The following is a 19,512-nucleotide window of genomic DNA, read 5'->3' on the forward strand; positions in this document are numbered from 1 at the left end:
GCAGTGTTATGATCTGGGGTTGCTTCAGTTGGTCAGGTTGAGGTTCAGGAGATGTGCTGGAGAAGACTTTACAGAATGGTTCGACTCTCCCATCATCAAGACAAGATTTCGGCAAAAAATTAATGCAGCTCTGGATGGTTGTTGTATAAGGTTGTTGAAACAATGCCATGGTGAATGCATGTCAAAATCAAATCTAAAGGCGGTCCAATGAAGTATTAGAGTGTGCGACGTAGGACGTAGGATAAGCAATATGCTAACAATATTGCATGCTATCAAGTGAAATGACTGAAACTCGCTAGAAGGGAATAGAATACATGCTTTTATTCCATGGAAAAAGTGTCCTGTATTTAACCCCTTCAATGCCCTTGGATGAGTCATGTACGTCATGAAATCTTTTACTGCTGTGCCTTATGACATACGCTACTTGTCATAAACACCTTCTTTTATGTACCTTACATGGCACCTACCACGAGTTGGCCTAGTAGTTAGCATGTCTGCCTCTCAACTGGGAGATCATGAGTTCTATTCACGTTTGGGTCGTACCAAAGGCCATCATAAAAATGGTACCCAGTTACTTGGAATGCATGGACCCTTGGTATACATTGTGTTTTCAAGTATTAGTAATTCATGTTTATGGACAGGTTCTCATTGACAAGACCCGTTGTTTTTGATTACGAAAGTTATTTTTACTCTACAACAGTGTTTTTGTGATTTTTCTATATAAATTAGAGTTGAGCCGGATACTAGGCTGAAATGAGTATCCGGTACGGATAAAGCACTTTTGCCGAGTACGAGTATTATACGAGTAATACGAGTCAATATCTGTGCTCGGACTGAATGAAAATCCTCACACAGCGTCACAGCGCCCCTCCCCTACACACACCGCTCTGCTCATTCACACAGAGAACAGCTCTCTCTCTCTCTCTGCCAGTCATCTGAGTTTTTTTTTTTAAACCGTCAGTTGGCTCTAACCAGTTTTATTTTACTTCATGCACTGAGTGTCTGACACTTTCTAGGTAGTCTCATTATCTCTAGCCACTTTATCCTGTTCTACAGGGTCACAGGCAAGCTGGAGCCTATCCCAGCTGACTACGGGCGAAAGGCGGGGTACACCCTGGACAAGTCGCCAGGTCATCACAGGGCTGACACATAGACACAGACAACCATTCACACTCACATTCACACCTACGGTCAATTTAGAGTCACCAGTTAACCTAACCTGCATGTCTTTGGACTGTGGGGGAAACCGGAGCACCCGGAGGAAACCCATGCAGACACGGGGAGAACATGCAAACTACACACACACACACACATCTGGTGTGGAAGTAAAAAAAAAAAAAAGAACCCCCCCAAAAAAATCACACTGATCATAAAAAAAATTAAAAGTTAAAAAAAGAAAGTTATGTTGAGTATGAAAACTCTTGTTCATTACATTTCATTTCATAATTGCATCCGCATGTGTTGTATTCATTGTTGCAAAACTTGTTCTGTAAATAGTTCGTTTGCTATCGTGATCAAAACCATTGATCTGAAGCTCAATGCTGATGCTGTCCTGTAATAGTTTTCTAATCAGCAATAAATATAACAATTTCTGATCAACCCATATCAATTGCATGCTTAAAATAACATACTGGTTAAAGCCCTGCCTGTTTCAAGACAACCAGACCCACTTCCGGTTTAAACCCCGCCCACTTCCGGGTTAAATCCCGCCCACTTCCGGGTTAGGTCCTGCCCACTCCGAGTACGGATACGGATACAGATAATTCATATGGTTAACAGGTACAGATACAGATAATGCTGTACTCGCTCATCCCTAATATATATATTTAAAAATATAAAGTTCTGAACAAGTTAGAGAAACATTATCAAAATATCCCAATTTTGACCTATTTTTGTCCTATATGCCCGGCACATTACAATTAATTATGGGTGGCAGCCAAGGGGTTAATAATTTCCGATATTTCACGCCAATGACGTCACTCCCCATGTTTTCCTGCTAACTTGACACGTGTTGTCAAAATAGTGAACCGGTTCAAAATGAAAATTCTTTTGATTAACTTGCATTTTTTTTGTGGATGTATCCATAGAATATAAAGAACATTTACATGGTCATGCGAAGATATGAAGTTTATCTTCTCGTGTTGAAAAATATGTTCACCACTCAAAGATCAACTTCATATCTTAGCACCACCGTGTAATATCCTCTATATATTACATGGTTACAATATATTAAAGAGGTATATGTACGGAGTGCTTGATTTATATGCTTTTCTTTTCATGTAAATTTGTGTGATAGACCAGAAGCTTTCAAGAACGCAGTTAGGTTTCTGGGATGAAAGGTTGTTTTCATGAGACAGAGCCACCTGACTGAGGTGTGGAGTTGACTTTGTCCTGGGCTGAGTCACTAGTTGCCTAGCAATCTACACCACACGGATGACATGATATTTTATACTAAATCTCGCGCTCAGTGCTATCTAGGGAACACAGACTTTGTCTATCTATACTCACTTATTCATTAGTCCCAGATACACAGAGCATGGAAACAGGAATTACATTTAGAAAAGGGTAAAGCTATTACCAAAGAATGTCTACCTTTGTGACTTCTTTACTGAGCTGACATGGAAGAGCAACAAGTGGCTTTTTATCAGGAAACATTATCCCAAAATGGAGATTGTCAAACAGCCATTTATTGTGCATGTTCGTCCTTCCCCTGTGTGTGCAGTCTCCTGAATGAAGCAACGAGCTCCACTGTATCAGGTCTCCATAACAAGGTTTGCTATCCTGCCTGTAACAGGCCACTTTGAGTTGTCGTGTTCAGAAAGGAGAATGTAACACCACAGCAGATAATTTAATGTATATCATAAATCCTAACACTGAGTACTTAATTTAACTTTGGTTCCATAGACTCCACACAGTTTATTTACTCAAAGTGTGCACATCATTAAAGGTCATCCTTTCTACATTATATGCTTGCTTTCTTTGTGTCTCAATAGCATTCCTCTTGTGAATAGCAAAGCAAGGTCATGACAAATGGCAAGATGAGACAGTGAACTGAATAACACACTGCTGAAAAGAAGATTGTATTTGGTGCCCACTTTCTTACTTAAAAATCTCATAATAGATTGCATGTGTGTTTACACAAGTATGTACATCGAGCTTATTCATATGATGTAAACTTACCAGCAGGGTGATGTGAAGTCTCAGTGATCCCTTCTTTCACTCTAATCTTTGGTTTCCGTTTTGTCCCTTGTTTGTCTCTGTCTCTCTAGGAAGAAGGCTGTGTGCACACACACACACACACACACACACTAACAACCACTGTCCGTTGCCATTACATCACTGACATCTGCAAACGAAAGAGAGGCGGGACAAAAGGTGCATGTGAATTGGTTAGTGGGAATGAATAGACAGAGGGAGATCAAAAATAGGGTGAGTACATCAACTCCTTAGGTGCGTCAATGGAAAAACACACTGCTACTAATTATAATTATAAGGTTTCCTTTTTTGCTCCTTCAACTATCGAATAACAAAATGCAGACTTTAGTTTTATCAGAAACGTTCTTTTTTTAATTAAACTGAATGCATCTTAACTCCAGACATTAACTCCTGCACAAATGTACAAAATCCTGATGAAATTATTATTATTTATTAATGCAATAATTTTGCAATATGTCTCCTTGCTTGTTCTTTCCCACACTTTATTTAAACCCAGTCACTGTGCTGCATTTTAACGAGCCTGACTCGGCACAAGGCATAGGTACCATGGCAGCATCCAAGTAATTAGTAACTATTCTGCTCAGGTTAAAGCAATCTCTGGCAAACACAGCTAAAGAGAATGAAGTGAGGGGTTACAATCCTCCATATTCACTGAATCAGGTAACTCAAAAGAGCAATGTTTAAAAATTAAACTGTAAAGGGGGATTCATTTCTGCACGGCTATGCCAACGAGAGGAGACTTTTCCGCATTCTGACAGACTCTGCACAGAGGTAAAATACTGAGTATGAAGCCACTGAACTAATAATTAACATTTAATCATCTATCTTGCTGCTGAAACCTGCTGGATCCTCCTGCTTAACACGATATATTTCTTTTTAAATGAACACATAATGTTTAACTGGTTACCAGTGCACATCATCCAGTTACAGTACTCCAGCTAATTGAAGCATGAATCTATATTGTGGTATTGAGGATTCTAATAAAGTCTATTTACTAAGGCAAACTCTGTTCACTGAAACCTTCAAGAAAGAGCTGATTGTTTTGAATAGCAGGTGTTTCCTGGTTTATCTGCTGTACATTTGCATCAGCAAACCCCCCCCCCCCGAGCTTTTCTATAGCCAGTGTATTAACGGCTATGCAAATTCCTTGTACTATAGTTGGAGGCTCCCCATCGATTAACAAGTGTGCAGCTGAGCTTTCCATGAAGAGATCTCCCAGCTGGGCTTTGCTTTCTTTCAACTACACTATCTATGAACAAGCCTTTAATTAAAACTAGGTAAATGTCGAGAGCAGTGGTGGCTCATACGTAGGTGTAGTCAAAGCCTAATTATTTATATCAGCCATTCAGTAAAGGTTTATAACCTTATAAAATCCTCATTTACACCTATATACACATCTTAAATTCCACTAAAATATTAATTACCTCTTCAGAGTGATGAATGATTTAAAAATGTTGCTATTTTCATGTATAAATCAACCTGGGAAATGTAATAACGTCGCCTTATGTAGGAAAAAAATCAGCCGTTTGACTCAGGTGTTATGTCAACTTCACAAAAATGGACTTTATGACAGCTGATTGTGATAGCTGATTGCAATCTACCTATTAAGAAGAAACCTTAATGTGTCCGTAATGACAATACTGTATTGTACAAAATGCTTCTTTAAGATCTAGCTAACACATCCACATGAGAGATTAACTTTCATATTACGTCTTTAGCTTACACACACAAGCAAACAATGCGGTTTGAAATGTTTTCTCTTGAATTAATCTTCTGGGCCGTCTTGTTCTTTTCAGACGCTTCCTTTCTTCCTCTCTTCTGGTCCTAACTCTTCTAAATGCTCTAATTCAGGTGCTGCCTTACACTCAGGTAATATTATCTGTATAGGGAGAAACCTTAGGTCCATTTATTCACTAAGAAAAGACCACGCAGGCTGAATTCACTCTTACACATGGTCAGGTGATCCAACTGTGTATAAAAATAATCATTATAATAGGGCTACTTTGTGTTATAATAAGGAATAAAACACAATGGGGAGTGCTGTTGTAGGAAAACAATCGATGACAAAATGGAAAGATGTGGCCTGGTGCACACAATTTTATTACACCAAATTTAATTATTTTTTCAAATAACAGCACATCACACAGCGCTCTGTAATTTGCTAATTCCAAAAACGCTAAAGAAACTTCTCTTTGCAGAAAGCTTCACCATGCATTTTACATCTGCTAACGAGGAGCGTCCATTATCCAGTCAGCCAGTCATGTGGCAGCCGTGCAATTCAAATCATGTTAATGCAGGTCAAGCACCTCAGTTAATGTTCACATCAAACGTCAGACTGGAGAAAAAGTATGATCTCTGGACTTTAACCATGGCATGGTTTTTGGCGTCAATCAGAAACTGATGATTGATGATTTTAACACCTAGGAGAGTATTTCTTTTTGCTTTTCTCTTAATAAGAAGTTGGAATTTAAAATATGTATATAATGTATTTAAAAATATGTATAAATATGTATATAGAATTTAGTGGTTAGCACGGTCGCCTCACAGCAAGAAGGTTCCGGGTTCGAACCCAGCGGCCGGCGGGGGCCTTTCTGTGTGGAGTTTGCATGTTCTCCCCGTGTCTGCATGGGTTTCCTCCGGGTGCTCCGGTTTCCCCCACAGTCCAAAGACATACAGTTAGGTTAACGTGGGGTGGCCTTGGGCTGAAGTGCCCTTGAGCGAGGTACCTAACCCCTGACTGCTCCCCGGGCGCTGTAGTGTGGCTGCCCACTGCTCTGGGTGTGTGTGCATGTGTTCACTGCTTCAGATGGGTTAAATGCAGAGGATGAATTTAACTGTGCTTGAAGTGTGCATGTGACAAATAAAGGTTTCTTCTTCTTATAATATGTATTTTTCGACTTAAACTTGAACATCAAGTTTTTAATTTTAATTACATTTCAAGTAGCTTTCATTTACGGCAGCACGGTGGTGTAGTGGTTAGCACTGTCGCTTCACAGCAAGAAGGTTCTGGGTTTGAACCCAGTGGCCAATGGAGGCCTTTCTGTATGGAGTTTGCATGTTCTCCCCGTGTCCGCATGGGTTTCCTCCGGGTGCTCCGGTTTCCCCCACAGTACAAAGACATGCAGGTTAGGTTAACTGGTGACTCTAAATTGACCGTAGGTGTGAATAAGAGTGTGAATGGTTGTCTGTGTCTATGTGTCAGCTCTGCAATGACCTGGTGACTTGTCCAGGGTGTACCCCGCCTTTCGCCCATAGTCAGCTGGGATAGGCTCCAGCTTGCCCATGACCCTGCACAGGATAAGCAGCTACAGATAATGGATGGATGGTAGTTTTCATTTAGATCTTACTAGGAGAAGCAGCTAACAAATACTCGACCTATGTGTGAACTTTAAAAAGGTTTAATGGGTGTTCATCATCAACATTATTATTATTATTATTATTATTATTACTATTATTATTATTAAATAATAAGAAAATTAGATTATTAATAAGCAGGTTCGTGCAAACTTGAGTGTAAATCTATTTTTTTTTTACAATCCTTTTGCCTGTTTGTGTGATCAGAAAGCTAGTTTCCTAGCATACTTAAATTAATTACACTGAATAACTATTGTAACCATTTCCCTTTTAATACTTTAACCACTCTATAGAGCTCCGTGCCACACGAGCTGACAGAGCTGCTCGATCATTAACGGTGTTAATTGCACACACACACACACACACACACACACACACACACACACACTGTTCCTTAGCAATCCAGTAAAGTATTCCTAGTTGCTAACTGACCTTTGGATTGCTATTATCTGTGACCTATTTCAGTCTCTCTCTTTCTCCCTCTGCTCACTTTCTTATTATGTAAGTCTAATAAGCAAGCCTTTATCTGCTCCCTTCAGCTTCTTCTTTAGAAACACTTTAGCTCAGAGGGTGGACTGATCACTGACACTGTTCAGGATTTTAGGCCATGGTTAAGATTCTATCCTATTGACTAAAAGGTAGTGAGCAGAAATCCTGAGTGCCTTGCTTAGGCCTTTAATCTGTAATCTGCCTCCTTTGCTTATATTGATTTGGTTATAATGTCTGCAAATATACTTTCTTAGATTCAAAAAAGTCTGTACAAGTACACATTTGAAAGAAAGCATAAAATAATAGTAAGTATAGAATCATTCATTGTATATCAGACATCCCAATGAATATCGGTCCTTGATCACTAATTGGTCTTAATCAGTGGCGAACTGTTACTATTATAGCTGGGACTTCAGCTCAGCCAAAACTTAGCCAGACACACTAAAAAAAGCAACAAGGCAAAGGATTTTCAAGGGATTAGCAGCAGGGTGCCAGGCCGCTCCATTGTGTGTAGTAGTCGATGTTGATTTTAAAAATCCTTCCTTCCTTCCTTCCTTCCTAGTTGGGAGCTTGTGGGTCAAATCTCCCGAATACGCTGCTTCTCCAGCCATCTCTGTCCATCACATGACAATACACCTCATCTCTGCTGAGGCCGATGATGTCTTGCATGTTTTTGACGTACGTTAGTCGAGGTCTTTCACTCCTATTACGGCCTTGCGTTGTTGTGTATAAAGCATAGCGATGTATGGTTGATTCAGTTGGTCTTCTAAGCCAGTGTCCGAGGGTGCGTAACTGTCCTTCTATGAATATTTCTGCAAGGTTTCTCCTTTTGGTGATTGCCAGGACATAGTCATTGGTGATTCTATCAGTTCGCTTGATGTTTAAGATAATACAACAGCAGCTGGTGGCAAATGAGTTCAGTTGAGTATTCATGGTCTGATTGTCAATGATTCTGCCCTGTAAAGGAGGCTGGAAAGTATCAGGGAGTCAAACAGTCAAAGCTTGAGTTGTAATGAGATTTTGTTGGACCTCCAAATGGTACTCAGTTTCCAGAAGTTATTCCAGGCACTACCATGTCTTTGATGGAAATCTTCCAGTGATGATGCAATGCGTGCCCTGAGGTACTTAAAGTCGGTTATAATTTCCATGTTTTGTAAGGCTGATGGTGGTGGTGGTGCCTCAGTGTGAACATAATTAATGAGCATGACCTTGTTTTTTTTTCTCTGTTGACTTTCAAACCTACAGTGGTGCTTGAAAGTTTGTGAACCCTTTAGAATTTTCTATATTTCTGCATAAATATGACCTAAAACATAATCAGATTTTCACACAAGTCCTAAAAGTAGATAAAGAGAACCCAGTTAAACAAATGAGACAAAAAATATTATACTTGGTAATTTATTATTTGAGGAAAATGATCCAATATTTCATATCTGTGAGTGGCAAAAGTATGTGAACCTCTAGGATTAGCAGTTAATTTGAAGGTGAAATTAGAGTCAGGTGTTTTTAATCAATGGGATGACAATCAGGTGTGAGTGGGCACCCTGTTTTATTTAAAGAACAGGGATCTATCAAAGTCTGATTTTCACAACACATGTTTGTGGAAGTGTATCATGGCACAGACAAAGGAGATTTCTGAGGACCTCAGAAAAAGCATTGTTGATGCTCATCAGGCTGGAAAAGGTTACAAAACCATCTCTAAAGAGTTTGGACTCCACCAATCCACAGTCAGACAGATTGTGTACAAATGGAGGAAATTCAAAACCATCGTTACCCTCCCCAGGAGCGGTCAACCAACAAAGATCACTCCAAAAGCAAGGCGTGTAATAGTCGGTGAGGTCACAAAAGACCCCAGGGTAACTTCTAAGCAACTGAAGGCCTTTCTCACACTGGCTAATGTTAATGTTCATGAGTCCACCATCAGGAGAATGCTGAACAACAATGGTGTGCATGGCAGGGTTGCAAGGAGAAAGCCACTGCTCTCCAAAAAGAACACTGCTGCTCGTCTGCAGTTTGCTAAAGATCACATGGACAAGCCAGAAGGCGATTGGAAAAATGTTTTGTGGATGGATGAGACCAAAATAGAACTTTTTGGTTTAAATGAGAAGCGTTATGTTTGGAGAAAGGAAAACACTGCATTCCAGCATAAGAACCTTATCCCATCTGTGAAACATGGTGGTGGTAGTATCATGGTTTGGGCCTGTTTTGCTGCATCTGGGCCAGGACAGCTTGCAATCATTGATGGAACAATGAATTCTGAATTATACCAGCGAATTCTAAAGGAAAATGTCAGGACATCTGTCCATGAACTGAATCTCAAGAGAAGGTGGGTCATGCAGCAAGACAATGACCCAAAGCACACAAGTCGTTCTACCAAAGAATGGTTAAAGAAGAATAAAGTTAATGTTTTGGAATGGCCAAGTCAAAGTCCTGACCTTAATCCAATCGAAATGTTGTGGAAGGACCTGAAGCGAGCAGTTCATGTGAGGAAACCCACCAACATCCCAGAGTTGAAGCTGTTCTGTATGGAGGAATGGGCTAAAATTCCTCCAAGCCAGCGTGCAGAACTGATCAACAGTTACCGGAAACGTTTAGTTGCAGTTATTGCTACACAAGGGGGGTCATACCAGATACTGAAAGCAAAGGTTCACATACTTTTGCTACTCACAGATACTGCATGTAATATTGGATCATTTTCCTCAATAAATAAATGACCAAGTATAATATTTTTTTCTCATTTGTTTAACTGGGTTCCCTTTATCTACTTTTAGGACTTGTGTGAAAATCTGATGATGTTTTAGGTCATATTTATGCAGAAATGTAGAAAATTCTAAAGGGTTCACAAACCTTCAAGCACCACTGTATGGGAGAAGCAGCTTTCTCAACATTGCCAAGGTGTTCTCCTGCAGCAGTCTCTGATGAATCAAGCAGAACAAGATCATCTGCAAAATCCAGGTCAGGAAGTATGATTTCTGGGTTTTCAGGATCTGTTTTCAACCCATGGTTCATGTCAGTCTGCTTCAAGATGTAATCTAGTACAATGATAAATAAAAACGAGGCAAGTGTATCTCCCTGCAGAACTCCTTTATTAATGCAAAAAGGCGGGCTCATCTGGTTGCCAACGTGGACTTGACTTGTGCTGTTTGAATAAACAGCAGCTATAGCGTCAACATTTTTCTGAGGTACTCCATAGCATCATAATATTTTCCACATGATGTCTCTATTGATCGAATCAAAGGCTTTGCTGAAGTCTACAAAAGTTGCTATTAGTGGTAGTTGATGCTGATGGCAAGTCTCCAGTAACCTCCTAAGCACATGACTGTTCTAGACAGTTCCAACTTTTTTGAAAACCAGTTTGGTAAGGTCGTAGGAGTTTATTTACAGGCTCATAGATGTGATTTAGGAGCATTCTATTATATACTTTTCCAGCTACAGACAACAGAGATATTCCTTGAAAGTTCTTCGTGTTCTTAGACGGTTTCTTTGGGATTGGCACTATGTTTTCTCTCCATTGTTTGGAGCCTCGTTTTGGATAAGAACTGAATTTGACATGTCCAACAGTGCAGAGTGAAGTTGATCACCGCAAAATCTTAAGGTTTCGGCAGTAACAGATTGGTCTACACTGGAGGATTTATTGGTCTTCATGGATTTGATGGCGGTCAAGAGTGCTTTGGTAAAATCAGAGGTGTTGATGATTTTAAAAGTAACTAAGTAAATTACATAGAGAAATGAATACTTAAGTCTGAGTGAAAAATACTGTGGTGAGCGTGTGTGGAAGAAGAGTCTGGAAGCCATGGCCTAATGGCTAGAGAATCAACTTTGGGACCAAAAGGTCTGATTCCCTGGACCAGCAGGAATGGCTGACGTGCCCTTGAGCAAGGCACCTAACCCCTAACTGCTCTCCAAACTGTTCTAGGTACGTTGTATGTCACTCTGGATAAGAGTGTCTGCTAAATGCCATTAATGTAATGTCTGGAGACAGAAATCTTAGTTTCTCGGTCGTTAGCCTGTGCTACTTGCTTGACTGCTTTATTAGCTTTCGCTAACACTACTGATGAACGCTACACTGGCTGGAAGGTGACTTCACTGCCGCGCTGATGGTGCTGACTCACGGTTAAGCTCACATTCGCCTTCAAGAAGGCCGAGGGCGATACATTTTTGGTCCCTCTCACTATATATCAAAATCTGATTGGTTAATTCATATGTTACTTCCTACATAAACATACACTGTCATGGCCTTCTGTCCAAGCAATGAAGTCCTAACCAATGAGTGAGCCAGCTCGAAACTCTTCTCAGCCTAGAGACAACAAACAAAAAAAATCTCACTAGATAACTATTTTAATGTTTTAAGGACAGTAAATGCCCTTTCATTTATGAAGGAAATTTGATAGAAAATGAGGCCAAATTAGAAGAGAATAATTATAATGAAAGAATGAAAGCAATTAAAGAATGAAAGAAATTAAATATAACATTTGAGATGCTGATATGTTTGGGCTTTCTCTAAAGGCCTAGAAGGTCCTGACGGTTCCCCTCTAGTCTTAATGATTGTAACCAAATGGTTGGCCTTGAAGTTTAATGCTTCTACAATAGTACATTTGTAAAAATCCGACTTTCAATACAATCTCAAAGCATTCCCATTAGAAATCTACCCTGGAGTATTTTTTTTTTTACTCTTCAGTAACATCTGGAGTAATGGTTTCTTACTTCTCAGACATTTGATCCAAATAGATTTTTCTGTCTAGTGAGCTGTGAACCTCATGTGAACTTGTATCTTCTTCACTGGGATTATGACGACCATTTACCCAAACAAACAAGTCATAGTGATAGTGACTTTACACACTTCATTTAATGTTCATGAACTTGCTCCAGTGACCATTACAATTGAAACATTTGACTCTTTAAACAGATGCAGTAATAGGTAGCAAAGAATGCTTTAAACCAACTAAAGAGCAATCTTTGATAGAAAAGGGGGAAGACGACAAACAGGCTCTGATGTATAATATCTATTAATTAACAGACAAATACAGACAAAAAGTGTTATTCATGTGTTGGTCATCTAAAAGTGATGAGTATCTAAACATACATTATATTTGGCTCACATCTATACATTGAGTAACTGAATATTTTCAAATGAAAGTTATTGGAGTTAAGGTCTGAAGAGGTTATTAAAAGTGATCCATATGTAATGGCTTAAATATTTTTTCCTGTTCACTGGGTGCTCAGAAACTTTATCTTTGCATTTATCTATTTGGCAGATATAATTATCCATGACACAATCCAAGCAGTTGAAGTTTAAAGACTTTGCTCAAAGTCCCAACATTGGTACATTGGTCATCTTGGGAGTTGATCTCACACCCTAATCACTCGTCCATCAGTCAACAGTTACAATGACACAGTGAGTCTTGGACGATATTTGCATTTTGGGATTAAATATTCCATGAGATCTTGATACTGGAATCAAAACTGTGGTATCATTAAAAGTATTCCATTTTTGTGGGAATATAGGAAATGATGAAATATAATTGCGAGTGCAATTCAAAATGTGATGTTGTGGTCTACAACTCCCATGATCCTCAGCACATAACCTCATCATCAGACTTCCAGTCAAGCTCATATCCCTGTTCTGTCTTCTGTTTATTAATGACACTCTCCTGTTTGCAAACACATGACTCCTTTAAATAACCGAGAAACTTAGTTTTAATTTGCAAAGTCCCGCTCCAGCATTGTCTTTCTGATGATTCCAAGCATTTATCTGCCTGTCTTGATGAGTGTTTTTACCATAAAGTTCCACTTTTTCTGAATTAGTCTTGTCTAATTTACATATGTTTCATGATTCTAGTGCATCCACTACAGCAGGGTTTCTCAAACTTTTTACAGTCAGGAACCTGTTAACTGAAATAAAAAAAAAAATAATAATCACAAACCCCTTAATTAATTATTCCAGAATAATACTGTATAATACTAATAATAAGGTGTACAATAATATTTTGGCTATTTATTGGAGCCAGGGCATTTTTTTTTTCATTTCCAAAATCCACCCACAGAACATGTTTTTAATAAAAATTGTCATTAGATTCCAGTTGACATTATTTATAAATGTATAATAACATAACCACTGGGTTATAAGGACCCCCGGGGGACACTGCTTTGAGAATCATGGCACTAAAAGACCCCATACATGTCCACTGGATAGAAAGCCAGTGGATCATCAAACAACTGAGATACACCTTCACCAGTGCTCTCCACATGGTCATGGAATTCCCCCATGATGCTCAGTTGACCTTTTCTCCAACGTCACAACATAAGAATCTGGACTGAGAGCAGCTGTAACTTCAGGAGTCGCAAACATGGACACAGGTGTACAATATACACTAAGTGGCCAAAAGTATGTGGACACCTGACAATCACATCCATCTGTGGTGTGCAAAACGAGCTCCATGAAGATATGATATGCCAAGTTTGGAATGGAAGAACAACTTTGGGATGAACTGGAACGCTGAACGCACCTTGACTCAATAATGTTCTTGTGGCTGAATGGGCAAATTCCCACAGCCACACTCCAAAATCTCATGGAAAATCTTTCCAGAAGAGTGGAGGTTATTATAAACAGCAAAGGAGGGACTTACTCTGGAATGTGATGTTCAGCAAGCACACATGGGTGTGACAGTCAGGTGTACAGCACACATGGGTGTGACAGTCAGGCGTACATAAACTGCTAGGTTATAAGATCAGAGCATAATCTGATTCTCCACTAGATATCTCCTTATCTTTACTCGGATCATATTAAAAAATGAGTTGCTCCCTGGCAGTCCTGCAACTCACAATCTTACAGCCATGAGCATGGAGCAGAGGAGCTCCTCGTGCCACTAACAAAGACCTTTCCTTCAAAGGCTAAATTAAAAAGAGAAACCACATTTAATGAACCTCTGGGCTTTGATATAGATCACAGGCCTAAATAAAGCCCAGTGGTTTTTCTCACTCTATTAAATACATAGCTTTTACTATCAGTTTCTTTGTAGTGACTGAATACCATACAGAATCACTGTGACTGAGTCATATGTTGAAGATGAATATATGTTTAATAAGCCAGGTTATCCCTTTATTAAAGGGATATTATTGAAGAAATTATTTAATTCATTACTGTTTTAAGAGATTAAAAATGGGTTAAGTTACTACAATTTTTCCATTTGTTTCCCAATATGATATTTATTTTCAGTTATACAGTTTGCATTACTGAGGATACATTGCCTGTTTCAGGGTCTGTCTCTCTCTCTCTTTGGAATAAAATTGCTATTTTGGCACTGCTTGTTAAAAGCTTCAAACATTATATACATATATATATATATATATATATATATATATATATATATATATATATATATATATACACACACACTACCGTTCAAAAGTTTGGGGTCACCCAGACAATTTTGTGTTTTCCATGAAAAGTCACACTTTTATTTACCACCATAAGTTGTAAAATGAATAGAAAATATAGTCAAGACATTTTTCTGGCCATTTTGAGCATTTAATCGACCCCACAAATGTGATGCTCCAGAAACTCAAACTGCTCAAAGGAAGGTCAGTTTTATAGCTTCTCTAAAGAGCTCAACTGTTTTCAGCTGTGCTAACATGATCGTACAAGGGTTTTCTAATCATCCATTAGCCTTCTGAGGCAATGAGCAAACACATTGTACCATTAGAACACTGGAGTGAGAGTTGCTGGAAATGGGCCTCTATACACCTATGGAGATATTGCACCAAAAACCAGACATTTGCAGCTAGAATAGTCATTTACCACATTAGCAATGTATAGAGTGGATTTCTGATTAGTTTAAAGTGATCTTCATTGAACAGAACAGTGCTTTTCTTTCAAAAATAAGGACATTTCAAAGTGACCCCAAACTTTTGAACGGTAGTGTGTGTGTGTGTATATATATATATATATATATATATATATATACACACACACACACACACACACACAGTGGTGTAGTGGTTAACGCTGTCGCCTCACAGCAAGAAGGTCCAGGTTCGAGCCCCGTGGCTGGCGAGGGCCTTTCTGTGCTGAGTTTGCATGTTCTCCCCGTGTCCGCGTGGGTTTCCTCCAGGTGCTCCAGTTTCCCCCACAGTCCAAAGACATGCAGGTTAGGTTAACTGGTGACTTTAAATTGACCGTAGATGTGAGTGTGAATGGTTGTCTGTGTCTATTGGGGCTTTTCCACTACCAACGCGGCTGAGTTGGGCTGAGCCGTGCCGTGCTGAGTTGGGCTGAGTCGAGCTGAGTGGGGCTGTTGGAGTTGCATTTCGACTACAACCGCGCTGAACTGTGCTGGCTGGAAGTGGGTGGACACATTGGGTGGAGTTAGCGAAAGTGGGTGGACGTCACGTGATGTCGTTAGGCGGTGCAAACAGTGACATCAGTGACCTTTTAAGCGGTAGTCTCACGACCCGGATAGTAAACAATAAACATGGAGGACATGGAGTCGTTAGTGTTGCTGGTCTTGGTGCTGTGGCTTGTTGTCACCGACAACGCCAACAGATACTGGCAAGAGCGTATAGATGAGGCGAGGCGCATCTTCTAGTTTTCTGATCTTCTTCTTCTTCTTTGTCGTAATTCTTCTTCTTCCGGGTTTATGGTGTTTACAGATCCCAGCGTGCTCGCGGGGCGTGTGGGGGCATGTGAGGACACTCCTCCTCACCAATCAGTGCACAGGGGAGTGTCTCCTCACGCCCCTAGCCCCACTCGGCTCGGTTGGGCTCACTTCAGCCCCACTCCAAAACCGTGCGAATTTTGGATGCTGAGTAAGGCTGAAGTGAGCTCAGTCGTGCTGCTTTGAGGTAGTCGAAACGCGAGCCGTGTTGGGCTGAAGTGAGCTGAAGTGAGCTGAAAAAGGGTAGTGGAAAAGGCCCATTTGTGTCAGCCCTGTGATGACCTGGCGACTTGTCCAGGGTGTACCCCACCTTTCGCCCGTAGTCAGTTGGGATAGGCTCCAGCTTGCCTGTGACCCTGTAGAACAGGATAAAGTGGCTACAGATAATGAGATGAGATGAGATCTTTTACATTTTCAAAATGACAAAAAAAGAAAAGAATCCGAAGCAAAAGTTTGGGCCTCCTGCATGGTTAGTACCTAGTAACACCCCCTTTGGCAAGTATCACAGCTTGTAAACACTTTTTGTAGTAAAAACCCCTGTTTGACTGCAAAAGACCTTCAGAAAGATTTAGCAGACCTTGGAGTGGTCACTGTTCTACTATGCAGTGACACCTGAACAAATATGACCTTCATGGAAGTGTCATCAGAAGAAAATCTTTCCTGCATCCTAGCCACAAAATTCAACATCTGAAGTTTGCAGAGAATTTATACAACTTTGAAATCTGCATCATCTGACCTTTCCTAAAGAAGAATTTGAACAAGCCACAGCTCAATAAGCTAATTAAGGTCGGGAACCTTAATAAAAGTTACCTAAAAACTCAAATGTATTGGAGTGCCCAAACTTTTGCATGGTGTTCCTTTTCTTTTTTCACTCTCCAATTGTACAAAACAAAAATAACTCAACTCAACTTTATTTATATAGCACTTTAAAACAACTGTAGTTGAAAACAAGGTGCTGTACATAAAGACATAAAACAATTAAAAACAATGAAATAAATAAAACAGACAGTAGAACAGCTGTTTCATTGTTTTTAAAAGCAATTAGAAACAATAAAACACTAAAACAAGAGCAAAGTCTCATGCGGAGTTAAAGGCCAAGGGGTAAAAATGGGTTTTAAGACTGGTTTTAAAAATGGACAGTGAGGAGGCTTGCCTTATGTGCAATGGTAGCTTGTTCCATAATTTTGGAGCAGCAATGGAGAAAGCTCTGTCCCCTCTGAGCTTCCGTTTGGACCTCGGTACCTCCAGGAGCAGCAGGTCAGCTGACCTGAGGCACCGAGTAGGAGCGTAGGGTTGAAGGAGCTCAGTGAGGTAAGGGAGGGCAAGACCATTTAAAGACTTAAAAACAAATAAAAGAATCTTAAAATGGACTCTAAAGTGCACAGGCAGCCAGTGGAGGGAGGCCAGGATGGGAATTATGTGCTCCCTCTTATGTGCTCCAGTTAGAAGGCGAGCGGCTGCATTTTGCACCAGCTGGAGACATGCGAGGGAGGACTAGCTGACTCCAAAATAAAGTGCATTACAGTAATCCAGCCGAGATGTTATGAAGGCGTGGATTACTGTCTCAAAGGGCGTTTGTGCAAGGAAAGGCTTCACCTTTGCCAGCTGCCTAATTTGAAAGAAGCTGGATTTCACTACGGAACTACCTTGCCGATCCAATTTAAAATCACTGTCCATCTTAAAACCCAATTTTGTGACTGTTGGCTTTACATAGTCTGCCAAAGGGCCCAAATCAACAGGCGAGGGTTCACAAGAGCCGCTGGGGCCAAACACTATCACTTCTGTTTTCATCTCATCTCATTATCTCTAGCCGCTTTATCCTTCTACAGGGTCGCAGGCAAGCTGGAGCCTATCCCAGCTGACTACGGGCGAAAGGTGGGGTACACCCTGGACAAGTCGCCAGGTCATCACAGGGCTGACACATAGACACAGACAACCATTCACACTCACATTCACACCTACGGTCAATTTAGAGTCACCAGTTAACCTAACCTGCATGTCTTTGGACTGTGGGGGAAACCGGAGCACCCGGAGGAAACCCATGCGGACACGGGGAGAACATGCAAACTCCACACAGAAAGGCCCTTGCCGGCCCCGGGGCTCGAACCCAGGACCTTCTTGCTGTGAGGCGACAGCGCTAACCACTACACCACCATGCCGCCCCACTTCTGTTTTATTTTCATTAAAATTTAAAAAGTTCAAGGCCATCCAGGCCTTGATGTCTTCGAGACATGACAGAAGTGGTGTGAGGGAGAAAGCATTTTTTTTCTTCAGTGGCACATATATCTGACTATCGTCTGCATAACAATGAAAGGAGATGCCATGCTTTCTCAGGATGGAGCCCAGGTGCAATAAATACAAAGAAAAAAGCAGTGGCCCTAAAATGAACCCCTGTGGAACCCCATACAACAGTGGAGCAGAGCTGGGCTCCAAATTTCCAAGGCTTACACTCATGCTTCTGTCAGCCAGATATGATTGTAACCATTCCAGAGCAGTACCATGAATACCCACTAGGCGGTGTAACCGAGCCACTAAGGTGTTGTGGTCCACAGTGTCAAAGGCCGCAGTTAGGTCCAACAGAACAAGAATTACATGGTCACCAGAGTCATTACCCGTGAGGATGTCATTAAAAACCCTTAATAGAGCTGACTCTGTGCTATGCAGAGTTTTAAAACCGGACTGAAAGACCTCCAGGACACCATGCTCATCTAAAAATGACTTCAACTGAGCATGAACAACTTTCTCCAAAATTTTTGAAATAAAAGGCAGCTTAGAGATGGGTCTGAAATTGGCCAACACACTACGATCAAGGCCAGGTTTCTTAAGTAGTGGTTGCACCACTGCATGTTTAAAACTCAGGGGGACAACACCAGAAGACAGACTGCTGTTTATGATAGCCAGGACTGACTGCCCTATACTACGAAAAACGTCTTTAAAGAGACGAGGAGAGACAGTGTCACAGGGAGAACCCGAAGGCTTAATATGACCAACTAGATCTTCTAAAAATGACAGAGACACAGGCTCAAACTTATCAAGAGCTACAGAACAAGGAGCAGAGTCCGAGGGGTCCGATGCAGGAGCTGAGATGAGAGCCCTAGCAGTAGCAACCTTATCAATAAAGAAGTGGAGGAAGCTATTGCACATTTCAGGAGATGCCTCCACGCTGACAAGCTGTAGGGCATTAAGAACAGTGTCAATGGTCTTAAATAGCACTTGTGGGTTTTGACGATTGGACTCAAATGATATTTGACAGGTATTGCCTTTTGGTCTCCTTAACGGTGTTCTGGTAGTATCGCCAGCAGCTTTTTAGGATTTGGAAGGAAACCTCCAGCCTGTCCTTCTTCCACTTTCTCTCAGCTTTGCGGCACTCCTGCCTAGCTGAGCGAGTTTCCTCATTGAACCACGGCTCAGATTTAGTTTTGGACTGCACAGTTTTTATTGGAGCCACAGAGTCCAGTATGGTACAGCAGGAGGAATGAAACCAGGAGCTGAGCTCCTGTGTGTTAACAGAGGCAGAACGGTCACAGAGCTGATCAAAAGCAACAGAGAACTGACCAGCAGTACAAGAGTTAACAATCCGACGTTTCTGAACAGGAGCGCCAGTTTTAACCTCAGCACTGGAATAGGCAACTTCAAACAACACAGACATATGATCAGAAATCACGCTGTCACAGATCTCCAAGTTACACACAGATAGACCATAAGAGAGGACAAGATCTAATGTGTGTCCTTGTTCATGTGTGGGACCAGACGCACACTGCACCAAATTAAATGACTCAATAAGGCCTAAAACCTCCTTCAC

General features: G+C 40.8%; 1 protein-coding gene across 1 annotated transcript in view; it reads right to left on the reverse strand.

Annotated features, from left to right (window-relative positions):
• cracdlb (cracd like b) overlaps positions 1–19,512 on the reverse strand; it is a 45,906-nt gene that overhangs the window by 18,377 nt on the left and 8,017 nt on the right. The window contains exon 2 of the mRNA XM_060898776.1: positions 3,181–3,346. The gene's annotated coding sequence lies outside the window, so the exon portion shown is untranslated. The remainder of the gene's footprint in view (positions 1–3,180; positions 3,347–19,512) is intronic.

The sequence above is a fragment of the Neoarius graeffei genome, chromosome 18, assembly GCF_027579695.1.
Source record: "Neoarius graeffei isolate fNeoGra1 chromosome 18, fNeoGra1.pri, whole genome shotgun sequence".
NCBI classification, from domain to species: Eukaryota; Metazoa; Chordata; class Actinopteri; order Siluriformes; family Ariidae; genus Neoarius; species Neoarius graeffei.